This window comes from Erinaceus europaeus, chromosome 7, assembly GCF_950295315.1.
Source record: "Erinaceus europaeus chromosome 7, mEriEur2.1, whole genome shotgun sequence".
NCBI classification, from domain to species: domain Eukaryota; kingdom Metazoa; phylum Chordata; class Mammalia; order Eulipotyphla; family Erinaceidae; genus Erinaceus; species Erinaceus europaeus.
This window is the reverse complement of record NC_080168.1, coordinates 100,791,001-100,804,464: the sequence shown is the minus strand read 5'-3', so window position 1 is coordinate 100,804,464 and position 13,464 is coordinate 100,791,001. Positions and strand designations below refer to the sequence as shown.

At 39.3% G+C, this 13,464-nt stretch overlaps 1 protein-coding gene across 5 annotated transcripts in view; it reads left to right on the top strand.

Moving 5' to 3' along the window:
• The window catches only part of SRGAP1 (SLIT-ROBO Rho GTPase activating protein 1), a 299,865-nt gene that overhangs the window by 138,287 nt on the left and 148,114 nt on the right, over positions 1-13,464 (top strand). The window lies entirely within an intron of this gene.

Here is a 13,464-nt window from a genome sequence, read left to right as displayed (position 1 = left end):
TATCCATATTAGATTCGATTTCTGACCTAGAAATTGAATTTAGCAAATGCTAAATAATCTTTGCTCTGCTGGTAGATGACAAAAGTTTCAGATAAAGGAGACAACTTAAAATCTGGTGCTAATAAAATGTCACACATATTTTTAAAAGATGAGAGACATAGCCTATCTATCTTAAAAGTAGAGCTTAAAAATTAGGCTGATCCATAAAAGTGAATTTTCTCACATGTCAACCTTTTTAGCTGTTTGTTTCAAATGAGAGGTGTTTTTGTTTGTTTGCTTGCTTACTTGCTTTTGCACCTCTGGTTTATAATAGTGCTGCAAATTGAACCTAGGACCTTTGGTGTCTCAGGCATGGATTTTTTTTTTTATATAATACTATGCTATCTCCCTAGTCCATTGTTCATTTCTGAAGCATCTTCAAAAAGCAGAAACAGTACTGGCTTTGTAAAAGCTGTACAGATGAACAAAAAAAATGATTCCTTGTATTCAAGCAGATCATAGATTTGCATGGTGCTGTAGGATACTTCCTATACTTCCTAGTGTATGAGTGTTTGCAACCATGCAACCAAGACTTCAGAGACCAATATCTCAACTTAGTTAGTTTATTTATCCATCCAACAAAACTTTTAAAATGTCTGGCTGAGGAATCAGTATTAAAGACGTGTCCCTTTTTGCAAAGACACATTATAATAATTAAGTTACCATGTGAAAGGAAAGCATAACCTGCTGTGGGAGCTTGAAGGCTGAAGAGCTCAACCCTAACAAGAGGTCAGAAAGTTCTTCACAGCCCAGGAAGCATTGGAAATAAGCTCTGTAGGAGAAAGAGGCAGTCAGCACACAGAGGAAGGATAGTGAACTATTCCAGGAAAAGTTAATGCATGACGTGTTTAGGAAAAGGGGAGAGGTTGTGACTAGAGGAGGGATAAGTGTGGGAGTGAGTGATGGGATATACAAAGAGACTTTGTAAATTCTACCAAATGTGGGAATTTACTTTGTTAAATCAAAGGCAAGGGCATGATAAAATTGATAGAAATCCAGCAGTAAGAGTCAAATAATGGATTTGAATTTGAATGTCAGCACTTCCACCTACTTGTGATATGATCTTCAGAGGCAATTCAAGAGAGCTTTCCACTCTCAGGGAGTGCCAAAGGCAGAACCTAAACAGGGAGAAGTTTATCTGGAGCTGGGAATGCCCTTTGGAGTTATTTAGCAGTCATAGCTATGTTTGAGCTTTCCTTGGGAAGAGGCTAAATAATACTGATGAAAGGCAGCTTCTTTTGCTGAGGACAGTTCTCAAGGGTAATTTCCAGAGTGGGATCAGCTGTGAGTTTCAACAGCCAGCAGCCAAATAGTCCCTGTAGTTGGGAGAATGAACTCTTGGCTCTTGAAGAGAGGGTGTAGGGAATGTACACACACGCATGCAGGCATGCGCGCACGCACAGACACACACGCACTTCCTTGTTTACTACTTATAAGTTTTTTTTTAGTATTTAGAAATTAAATTTTTCAGATTTATTTGATAAGAGAGAGACCAGAGCATTGCTCTGGCATATGCCATAAAAGGGATCAAACCCAGAGTCTCATGTTTGCAGGTCCTACATTTTACCTGCCAAATCACCACCTCAGCCTCAAAATGTTCTGTTCTTATCAGAATTTTCCAAGACTCAAAGAGTTATAGTCCTAGGAAACAGCCTGGAAATCTTAATCTTAATAACAAGATTTCTGGTTATTTTTTTTGTCTATGTTGAGATACAGTTAACGTATTAACATTATACTAGTTTTAGGTGTACAACATAATGACCTGATATTTGTTTATGTTGTAAAATATTTGACATAGTCTAGTTAGCCTATACCATTTGCTTTGGCATTTAGTGGAAGCTTTTCAAAAAGGGGGAAAAAGTAAAATTTTTGAAAATGTGCAATCATAATCAATTGTTTAAAAACCTAAATTTAGACCTCTAGGGTGATAGGTAAAGCCTGTTGGTCAGTATAGCATGGTGGTTCATCTTCTAGGCTTGAAAACTATGTCTTTTAGATATGAATCTTGCCTTTGCCACTGTTAGTGACTGTGTGCTTGGGAGTATTTATAAATTTCTTAAACGTCTTTTTTCCACATCTATAAAAGTGTAATAACTTATTTCAGAGAATTACATGGAGACTTTATGAGTCACACATGGAAAGTCACTTAGCTCAGTGTCTGGACATAAATCCTAACTAACTTTCAGCTATTATCTTCATTACTAATTATATTGCAAAATGTATCCCATATACCTGTAATAATTAATGTGATGTGAGAATTACTAGACCCTTTACTAAACATATCCTCATACTAAGGAGGATGGCACAAATGTGATAATAATATCCAGATCATCATTTTGTTATAAGAGATTTATAAATCCTGTCTGCTAACAGACTCATAGAAATGTCCTTTCAGGGAGTTGGGTGGTAGGTAGCTCAGCGGGTTAAGCGCACATGGCGCAAAGAGCAAGGACTGGCGTAAGGATCCCAGTTTGAGCCCCCAGCTCCCCATCTACAGGGAAGTCGATTCATGAACGGTGAAGTAGGTTTGCAGGTGTCTATCTTTCTCTTCCCCTCCTCTCTCCATTTCTCTCTGTCCTATCCAACAACGACATCAATAACAACAACAATAAAACAAGGGCAACAAAAGGGAATAAATAAATAATTATATAAAAAAATGACCTTTCAACATCCTTACTTTTAATGGAATTAAAATGTTCTTCCTCACATTGCCATAGTAAATGAGAGATGCAGGGATAACACAGTAAATACCTATATTGGTTAAAATTTTGTGCCTCTCTGGATCCTCACTCCTATTTCATGTAGAGACTCTTAACTTCTAAGACTTCATTGATTTCTTCATGTATTCAACAATAAGAGTTGCTTAATTCCAGACTGTCTGTTGGGTATGGATAACATAGACAGGATAGAACCAAATTTTTTTTTTTATCCTCTTAACTTGTCCCTTGACATTTTAGTAAGGGATCAGAAGTTGGAAACTTCTTTATATTTTTTAACAGTTTTTATTTATTTGTAAAATGGAAATATTTACAAGACCATAGGATAAAAGGGGTACATTTCCACACAGTTTCCACCACCACAACTCCATATCCAATCTCCTCCCTTGAAAGTTATCCTATTGTTTATCCTTCTCGGAGTATGAACCCAGGATCATTATGGGGTGCAGAAGTTGGAAGGTCTGACTTCTGTAATTGCTTCGCTGCTGAATATCAGCACTGGCAGGTCGATCCATACTCCCAGCCTGTGTCTCTCTTTCCCTAGTGGGGCAGGGATCTGGGGAGGCAGGGTTCCAGGACATATTGGTGGGGTTGTCTTCCCAGGGAAGTCCAGTTGGCATCATGGTATCATCTGGAACCTGGTGGCTGAAAAGAGTTAAGATATAAAGCAGAACAAACTGTTGGCTAATCATGAACCTAAAGGCAAGAATATTGTAGATGAAGATTTGGGGGACTTCATTTTAGAAAAAGCTCATAGGTCTATTTTAGGTATATTCCAAGGGGCTCATGACTTTACTAGTTTTGCCTGAGTCTGACAGCTAACATGCAGGTGGACCCAAGGTATTGTCTGGAGAGATGGTGTCATAGTTGGAAAAAGGACTAAAAAGCTGGATCAGAGAAAAGGTAGCTCTCAAATATGGGGAAAGTATATAAATATTGTTAACTGTAAACCCCATCGATTTGATCTGGGGCCAGAAATTCTTGGCTATGTGATTTGGCTCATTATCAAGCCTCACTTTCCCAAAGAACAGAGAATAGTGAGGTGCATCTTATCTTATTGTCTTGCCTTACCTCCCCAAGTGAGATTTTGCTGCCTTCTTTCCATTACACATAATGAAATAGTGTTTTACAGCTGGTTTGGTGCTGGAGCAAGAAACTTCATGGTTCATATGTTTTAAAAATCTGAAATATCATGTGCATGAAAAGAGTATGTTTGCTTTTTAATATAAAATATGTCCTCAGTACACACTTTACCATGCATGGGGAAAAGATTTTAGCCCCTGAGCATCACATAGGAGCACCTACACAGGAAAGCTTCACAAGTAATGGAATTGTACCATGTGTCTCTCCTCTCTCTATTTCGTTCATTCCTCGTCCTCTACCAAAAAAAAAAAGTTCTCCAGGAGGGGGTGGGGGCATGCAGACAAGAAATCCCAGTGATAACCCTGGTGGCAAAATAAAATAGATATTCACTGTAGAGTTTTATAAAACTTTAAATAAAAATAACGCCTACTTTCAACTGATATTTTTGGCTATTTTGGCTATATCTTTTCAGTAGTTATAAATACAAACATATTTACAGTATATAAACATACATGTATTTTTATAAAATTGATATTTAACTGTATACAGCTTGATAACCTGCCTTCCTTTTTGTGTAAAATATTGTTAACATTTCCTGTGTCCAGAAATAATCTTTTAAAAAGGTAATCCATGTCTGCATAGTGTTTTATTATCTGCATAGTCATCTTGTTTTCTTGTTCTTGAACCTTTAAATCTTCTGAAGCTATAATATTTTTTGTTATGCTGCATCCCTTGAGATAGAATTATTATTAGATCGAAGAATGACATTAGAATTTCATGCTTTGGAAGAAATTTTTATCTTTTGCCCTTCTGGAACGATGAATGATGTTCATGGTATGATTAACCAATCAGTAAATCTAGTCCCTGAAAAATAAATTGATTATTTTATGAGCAGAGAGCCACAACATGTGATTTAGTGTGCTGATGCAACAGTAGTAAATAATATAACAAGAGGAACTTTTTCTAAGCGTTTCAGTGCAGTGTAGCAAAAGAATTAAATGGTCTCCTTGTGGCCTCAAGAGACAGCTTAATTATTAATAAAATCCAGATAAACTAGTGAAAATACTTCCAGATAACATGAATAGCTAGTTTTCTTGAGTTTTATTCACCATCTGACTAGCTTGCTTTTCTAGAAATAAGTAAATTTATGTAATTTTCCAAAATAGTTGAGAAAATAACTTACTTTCCATTTATCAATTGCTTGTCAAGATTTGGTGCATAGTAAATGTCCAAAGTTGATAGTACTGCTTGTCTTGATTATTTAGTAACAATAGGACATGTGTTTAAAACCTGACTATGGACTTAACAGGTAAGTTACTATACAAGTTTACTCACCTTCAGTTTAGAAGTTTAATTAAAGACATTTAAAGACAATATTAAGCATATGATGTATGTGTGGATTTTTAGAAAATGAAAACGTTTTGACTTACAGTAATTGAAACCTTAATTACATGGAGTGCAGTTTTCCAAAAACACTTGAAATTTATTTATGGTTTTAAAAAGTTTGGGAGTGGGGAGGGGGAGATAGCATAATGGTTATACAAAGATTCTCATGCCTGAGGTTTCAATGTCCCAGGTTTAATCCCCCATACCACCATAAACAAGAGCTGAGCAGTGCTCTGGTGTTTCTCTCTGTATTTCTCTCTCTCTCTTTCTCTCTCTTTCTCCATCTCTCTCTCTCTCTGCATCTCTCTCAAAAACAAAATAAATAAAATATTTTTAAAAAACAGTTTGGGAGTGAGGGATGGGCGGTAGTATACCGGGTTAAGGTACATAGCACAAAGCGCAAGGATTGGCCTAAGGATCCCAGCTCAAGCCCTCGCTCCCCACCTGCAGGAGGTGTCTCTTCACTATCTGTGAAGAAGGTCTGCAGGTGTCTATCTCTGTCTCCCCCTCTCTGTTTTCTCCATCTGCCTCAATTTCTCTCTGTTCTGTTCAACAACAACAGCATCAACAACAACAACAAAAATGGAAAAAGATGGCCACCAGAAGCAATGGATTCGTGGTAAAGGCACTTCTTCTTCTAGCGTTTGCCCTTCTTCCGTAGCCAGTCAACAGCGTCAGGTTGAGCCTGATGTAAAGTTTCGAGACCTCCTTTGAATCTGGAGAGGTGGCAGTCGTTGACTATGTGGGTCATAGTCTGTCTGGAGCCGCAGGGGCAGTTCGGGTCGTCTCTGGCTCCCCAGCGATGGAACATAGCGGCGCACCGGCCATGGCCTGTTCTATAGCAATTGAGGAGGGCCCAATCATAACGTGCTAGGTCAAAGCCAGGTTGACGCTTGCAGGGGTCTGTGATGAGGTGTTTGTTCTTGACCTCAGCTGACTGCCAACTCTGTTTCCAAGAGTCTGGAACAGAGAAGTTCAGTGTAGGCGTAGGAGACCAGATTGGGTGACGAGACATCAAGCGTTGGACAGGGTGGGTGAAGATACCCGCGTATATTGGCAGGTCCGGTCGAGCGTAGACGCGGGAAATGAACTTAGATGATGCCGCATCCCGACGAATATCTGGCGGGGTGATGTTGCTAAGAACTGGCAGCCATGGAACCGGGGTGGAACGGATGGTTCCAGAAATTATCCTCATGGAGGAATATAATTTGGAATCGACCAAGTGGACATGGGGGATCCGGAACCATACTGGGGCACAGTATTCTGCAGTGGAATAGCATAATGCCAGAGATGATGATCGTAGTGTGGAAGCGCTCGCGCCCCATGAGGAGCTGGCCAGTCTTGCAATGATGTGATTCCTCGCGCCCACCTTTGCTGCAGTTTTTATGAGATGTTCGTGAAATGACAGGGTGCGATCAAGAGTAATGCCAAGATAGACTGGCTGGGCTTCATGCCGGATACTCGTATCGCCAAGCTGCACATTAAGCTCACGCGAGGCCGAGGCATGGTGTAGATGGAAAACAGATAATACTGTTTTTGCAGTGCTAGGGATTAGTCGCCATTTTTTACAGTAATCAGATATCAGAGACATGTCTTTTGTGAGTGTTTCCTCGAGGATGTCAAACTTGGATGCCTGAGTTGCACAGCAGATGTCATTGGCGTAGATGAACTTCCTTGAAGAAGTTTCTGGGAGGTCATTGATGTAAATATTAAATAGCGTAGGAGCCAGAACAGAGCCCTGGGGGAGGTCACTGGAGACAAGTCTCCATCTGCTAGACTTGTCACCCAGATGCACCCGGAATCTTCTGTTTTGGAGAAGAAACGATATAGTGTTGGCCACCCATGGAGGCAGGCATCTTGAGATCTTGACTAGGAGACCACGGTGCCAGACCGTGTCATAGGCTGCTGTGAGATCAACAAAGACAGCACCCGAGCCCTAGCAATAACCCTGGAGCCCCCCCAAAAAAAAGGTTGGGAGTGTATCAATCAAAAGTACTTATTGTACATGGGAATCCCTACATTATTTTCATTTTACTGTTTGCTTCTCTATAGCTACTAATTTTTACAATGCACATATTATATAAAGCACATAAAATATTTATTGTAAACTAAAATCTTAAGGAAACATCCCAGAAGACATCATGCTGGATTTACTACAAAAAAAGGCAGAGGAGACTATATCTAATCATAATTTTAATCTTAGATACTGTTTTTTAATGGGGAATTAATGAACTTATTCTTCAGTACACTTGTAAACTATGCTTTGAATTTCAATATTAGTAGAATTAAAAGGAAAGATGTTGGTATGCTTCTAGTTCTGCTTTTGGGATCTAGTTCTGCTTCTGTTACATTGCTTGACACTGTGGTCTATTTACATGGTCTTTTCTGTTACATTGGTTTGGTCTCACTCTCTCCCGCCGGGAGATTTGGTTTAGCCCTTGCTGGTTTTAGCGCTTCTCCCTTCTCCCTGCCCTCTCCACTTCCTGAGTTCCTGCCGCTGCCGCCGAAGGAAAAAAGATGGAGGACGACATGGTGTGGTGATTAGATTAGACTGATTTTTGAATCGTTGTTCCTGAATAAAGAAATACAGCTTCTCTGCTCAGCCGTGTGTCCTCGAGTCTCTGTCTACCGCCACGAAGCTAGCCCGGCCTACTGGTGCCCCGAACTCTGACAACAGAAAGATATGAAAACGGGGAACGTCTAACAAGTATGATAGTGCATGTTCTTCAACTGTCCTTCTCTCGAGTTTTCTTTGAAGTGACCAATCAAATATATAACATACCTTTTAGCTTAAGCAGATCCCATTAAACCTTTACTCACTCTGCTCAGTCCCACCTCTTTCTGTGTAGAAGTCTATACCCCACCTTCTTTTTATACCTTCATTCTCCTCTATAGTGCTTATCCTTTTTTAACATAGTAAATATTTACTCAATATTTGTTCACTTCCTGTCCTCTGCAGTTTGATTATAAGTTCCTGAGGGTAAGGACCTTGCATTGTTTACTGAAGCAGTAAGTAGCACATGGGAAGCAGTAAGTAGTAAATATTTATTGAATGAATAAGTAATGAATACTTATTAATATATTTGCATTAGAAAGCAGAGGCTGACTGTCAGCCACAGTCTTCCTTGAGTGGTGGAGTAGGTTGACCGACCCTCCCTTCAGAAAGCGGGCAGTTGCTATTATTGCTACTTTGTAGTGGGTGCATGGTCCTGGAGAGACCTTCAAAAGGGCTTATGATGATGTTCCTGATGGAAGTGACCAGTGACTGTAGAGAGAGACATCTATTAGAGGTCTAAGCACACTGTGTCTATGGGAGAATCCTAGAATTCCTTTACTAGGGCCCCAGGTGATGAGGTGGCCTGGTAGTAGCTGAAAAGGCCATCATTAAGTGAGCTAATCTCTTACCCTTTTCCAAGAGCTTTTGTAGTCCCTTCTTTATCTGATGAGGTTAGACTTCTCCCGGCTATTAAACAGTTGAGTGTCATTTGTTGTATTCAAACCAGTATTAGGTCTATGGGGTCTGGCCCCAAGTTGGGGAGGAAATAACATCTAGGATTTACTCTAATTTAACCTCGAGTTTTACTGCATTTACTTGTTTGGTGATTTTAATAAAGGTTGTCATAGCAATAATAATTATCATATATACATATATATATTCCAGTATATCTCTTGGCCAATTGTATGCGGTATTTCCTTTAAATATTATTAAGGGGTAACAATATCTCTGTCCCTTTTTTATTGCCACTAGAATTTTCACCAGAGCTTGGTGCCTGCATGATAAAGCCACCACTCCTGGTGGTCTTCCTTCCTTTCTCTCTCTCTCTTTTTTTGGTTGACAGAGACATTGAGAGGGAAGAGACAGACAGATAGATAGATAGATAGATCTGCAATACTGCTTCACCACTCATGAAACTTACGCCTTATAGGTGAGGACAGAGGGATTGAACCCAGGTTCTTCCATACATGGTAATGTGTATGTTTTCTGAGTGTGCCACTGTCCAGCCCTAACAATTCTTGTTTTCTTTTTTTTTACATTTTTATTTTATTTAGCTTATTCATTTGTACTGTCTCTTAATAATTGTTGTTTTACCAGAGCACTGCACAGTTCTGGCTTACAGTGGAATGGAGGATTAAACCTGGGACTTTGGGGCCTCAGGCAAAAAAAACCTTTTGCATAATAATTATGCTATCTTCCTAGCATCACTCCACTAATTCTTTTTTTTTTTTACTTTTTCTTTTTTTTAATTTTTTTATTTATAAATTGGAAATGTTGACAAAACTATAGGCTAAAGAAGGGTACATTTCTACACAGTTCCCAACCTCAGAACTCTGTATCCCATCCCTTCTCTTGAAAGCTTTCCTATTCTTTATCCCTCTGGGAGTATGGACCCAGGATCATTGGGGGGTGCAGAAGGTGGAAGGTCTGGCTTCTGTAATTGCTTCCCTGCTGAACATGGGTTTTGACAGTCGATCCATACTCCCAGCATGTCTCTTTCCCTAGTGTGGCAGGGCTCTGGGGAGTTGAGGTTTCAGTACACATTGGTGGGGTTGTCTTCCAGAGAGGCGGAGGACCTGGAGCAAAAGCCCGCAGAGAGTACCTTCCAAATACAGGAAAAGTATTAAATATTGTTCATTGTAAACCCCATCAATTTGATCTGGGATCCATATTCAGCACAGGAGTCGATGTAACATCTGCATCCCTGTAGATCTGAGCTTGCATTCTGTGGTCATGGCTAGGAACACTCTAGGCTGCTCTAATTTTAGAACCCATCTTGCTCAGGTAGTAGGTAGAGTATGCTGCACAACCTCCCACTGGAGAATGGAACAGACCCTACCATTGTTGATTCACACTGGGGACAAGGTCCTATAGGGGCCCACTAAGGGGTCCATCATGTTGTTCTTGATGGAGATGACCCATGACAGTGGTGAGAGAGATCTGTTAGAGGTCTAGGCCCATCATGTCTGTGTGGGAATCCCAGGACTTCCTAACTAGGGCCCCATATGATGGGGTGACCTGATAGTGACCAGAGAGTTGTCATTAAAGTATGCCAGTCTATTGCCCTTATTCAGCTTTTGTATTCCATATTTTGTCTGACAAGGTTAGCTTTGGAGTGATTGAGGGACATGTAACAGGAGGTAGGTGAGGAGAGGGTATCTAGGTTTAAGTAGAAACTGTTTCATTTAGGTACTTTAAGGTATCTTTTTAGGTCTTTGTCCTTGTGTCATTTATTGACTCACTGCAAACTATTGTGCACTTTTGCTTTAAGGTATATATTTCCCCCCTAACTTATGGATACATGTACATATTCCCTATCTCGTGGGCCCTGGTCTATATCTAGGTTTTGAGGTTTTTGTTAAGAAGTGTGTCAACTGAAATGGAATTAAGAAGTTCTACTATGAGCTAGGAAAGGTCTCTCTAGAGTAATGAAGCTAAAGGGTTGACATTCCATGCCTGACATCTCTGGACACAGTCTGAAGTGAAACATGCTGAGGTTGTACTTGTTGCATGGATTAGGTTGGGATCAGCAGATGCAGTATTAGTTAGTATGAACTGAGAGGAGCATGCAAGAAAATGAGCCCCACTTAGAGATTCCAAGACTGGGAGAAATATGGGCTTTATAGAGAAAGGGGGAGGTTCCTGATGTCTTAGGGTTTAAGAAGGTAATGGATAGTTATTGCTATAACCAAATTATTTGGCAATTGTGTTAACTTTGAAAATCCCATTGTTAGGATTTGCTATATCATATAAGACCTCACCATAATTTATGTCATTTTATACTACTTACATATAGCTGTGTCTTATAAAGTAATACAACCAGTTGCTTCTGTTCTCCCTGGTCTAAGTTTTTAGGAGATTTAATATTTCAAAGAACAAGTCATTATTAGAAATGTATTACCAATTTGATCCCACTGTTAAAATTCAATCTGATTACCAATCTGACATTTTAAGTGCTTAGATTGAAGGAACATACTCAGCTATGGTCTATGCATCAAAAAGTTTGAGAAATTCAACCCATTTTCCCCCATTTCCACCATCAAACGTGCGTCCTCCCCCACCCCCCCCAACCCCCTATGAAGCTGAACATCTACCCTCATCCTCCACCCAGAGATTTTTGCTTTGGTGCCATACTCCAAACTCAGTCAAATTCTACTTTGAGTTTTCCTTTCTGTTCTTCTTTTTCAACTTCTGTTGATGAGTGGGATCATCCCATACCCATCTTTGTCTTTCTGACTTATCTCACTTAATATAATTCCTTCTAGCTCCATCCAAGATGGGTCAGAGAAGGTGGGTTCATTGTTCCTAATAGCTGCATGTATGCCATTGTGTAAATATATCACAGCTTTCTCAGCCATTCATTTGTTCTTGGTTTGTGTCCAGATGTTAGCTATTATGAATTGTGCTGCTATGAACATAGGTGTACACATATTTTTTGGTTGGGTGCTATGGGGTCCTTAGGATATATCCCTAGGAGAGGAATTACTGGGTGATATGGGAGTTCTGTTTCTACCTTTGTGAGTGTTCTCCAGACTGCTCTCCACAAAGGTTGGACCAATTTACATTCCCACCAGCAGTGTAGGAGGATTCCTTTGTCCTCACAACATCTCCAGCATTTGTTGCTCCTGTCATTTTTGATGAAGTGGTATCTCAATGTTGTCTTTATTTGTATTTCTCCACTAATTCTTAACACAAATGTTGGGATTTTCTAGCAAAGACTTACCGAAATAATGATATAAAAGTCTCAAGAAGTAAGGGCAGCCACTCTTGGAATTAATGAAGCAAAAGAAAATCTCATCAGTGAAGTAGAAGATAACCAAATGGTAATTCAATAATTGTACTCAAAATAGAAACACGCACTAGATGGCTTCAACAGAAAAAATGAGGATAATAGAAGGAAAGGTTAATTTATTTCTGTTAACCATGAAGATAAGTGAGCAGAAACTACTCAATATGAACAATAGAGAAAATAATATTAGAGGCTAAAGTAGTGCCTGGGGGAGCTTGGATAAATCCATAAATATTTGGAATGTATAAACAGTTGGATCCGGGTTGGAGCCCCCAGATCCCCACCTGCAGGGGGGCCGCTTCACAAGCGGGGAGGCAGGTCTGCAGGTGTCTTTCTCTCCCCTTTTCTGTCTTCCCCTCCTTTCTCCATTTCTGTCTGTCCTATCCAACAACAATGACTTCAGTAACAACAACAATAATCACAACAACAAAGACAACAAAAGGGAAAAAATACCCTCCAGGAACAGTGGATTTGTAGTGCAGGCACCAAGCCCCAGCGATAACCCTAGAGTCAAAATGAATAAATAAATAGGTTTTTAAAAGATTAAATTAAAAAAGGAAAACTATTGGCCAAAGGAAAAGAATCTAATAATGATTTCAAGATTCCTGGGCATATAGTAACTATGCAGATATGGGCTTGGATTTCTTCCACAAAACAGGGCAATTCCAAACAACTTTAAGTTGTATTACCTCTTAATTTTCCAAAGAGAATTAAGGTGCCTCTACCCCTTGACATTCAATCAAAGTGTACTTAATATCATTAGCTTCATGGCAAAAAATTAATTATTTCGCAAGCATGGATAATTCTATTTCATTTCTTTAAATAGTGTTATATAAGAAATAGTCAAAGGAGCCAGATTGTGGTGCACCCAGTTGAGCACCCATGTTATAGTGTGCAAGGACCCATGTTCAAGCCTCTCATCCCCACCTGCAGGGGGAAAGCTTCATGAGTGGTGTAACAGTGCTGCAGGTGTTTCTCTGTCTCTCTCCTTATCACCCCTCCCATCTCAATTTATGGCTGTCTCTATCAAATAAATAAAGATAACATCTTTTTAAATAAGGAATAATCAGAGATACTTAGAATAGTTGATACAGAAAAAGTAAGCCTTAATTAAGACACACTAGCTACCTTCAAATATTTGCAGAGCTGTCATGCAGAACATAGCTTGGTTATCTTGGTTCAAGAGCTATAGAGAAGGATTTGTACTTAGTTTAAATTGTTTGAATAAGCATAATAAGACTGGATTGAAATTATTTTACCTTTCTCACTAGACTGTAAGGCTACTTATCAAGTTAGATTATCAAGTTAGTAGTCTCAGATTTATGTTTGATAGAAAATATTATATTCAGATAATGTTAATAAAGTTGAGTCAGTAAGTACAAAGTTAAGCATGTTTAAAAAGTGTTCTGGAAATATATTTCTGGTGTTTGTTAGTTATATTCCTGAGTAATCAG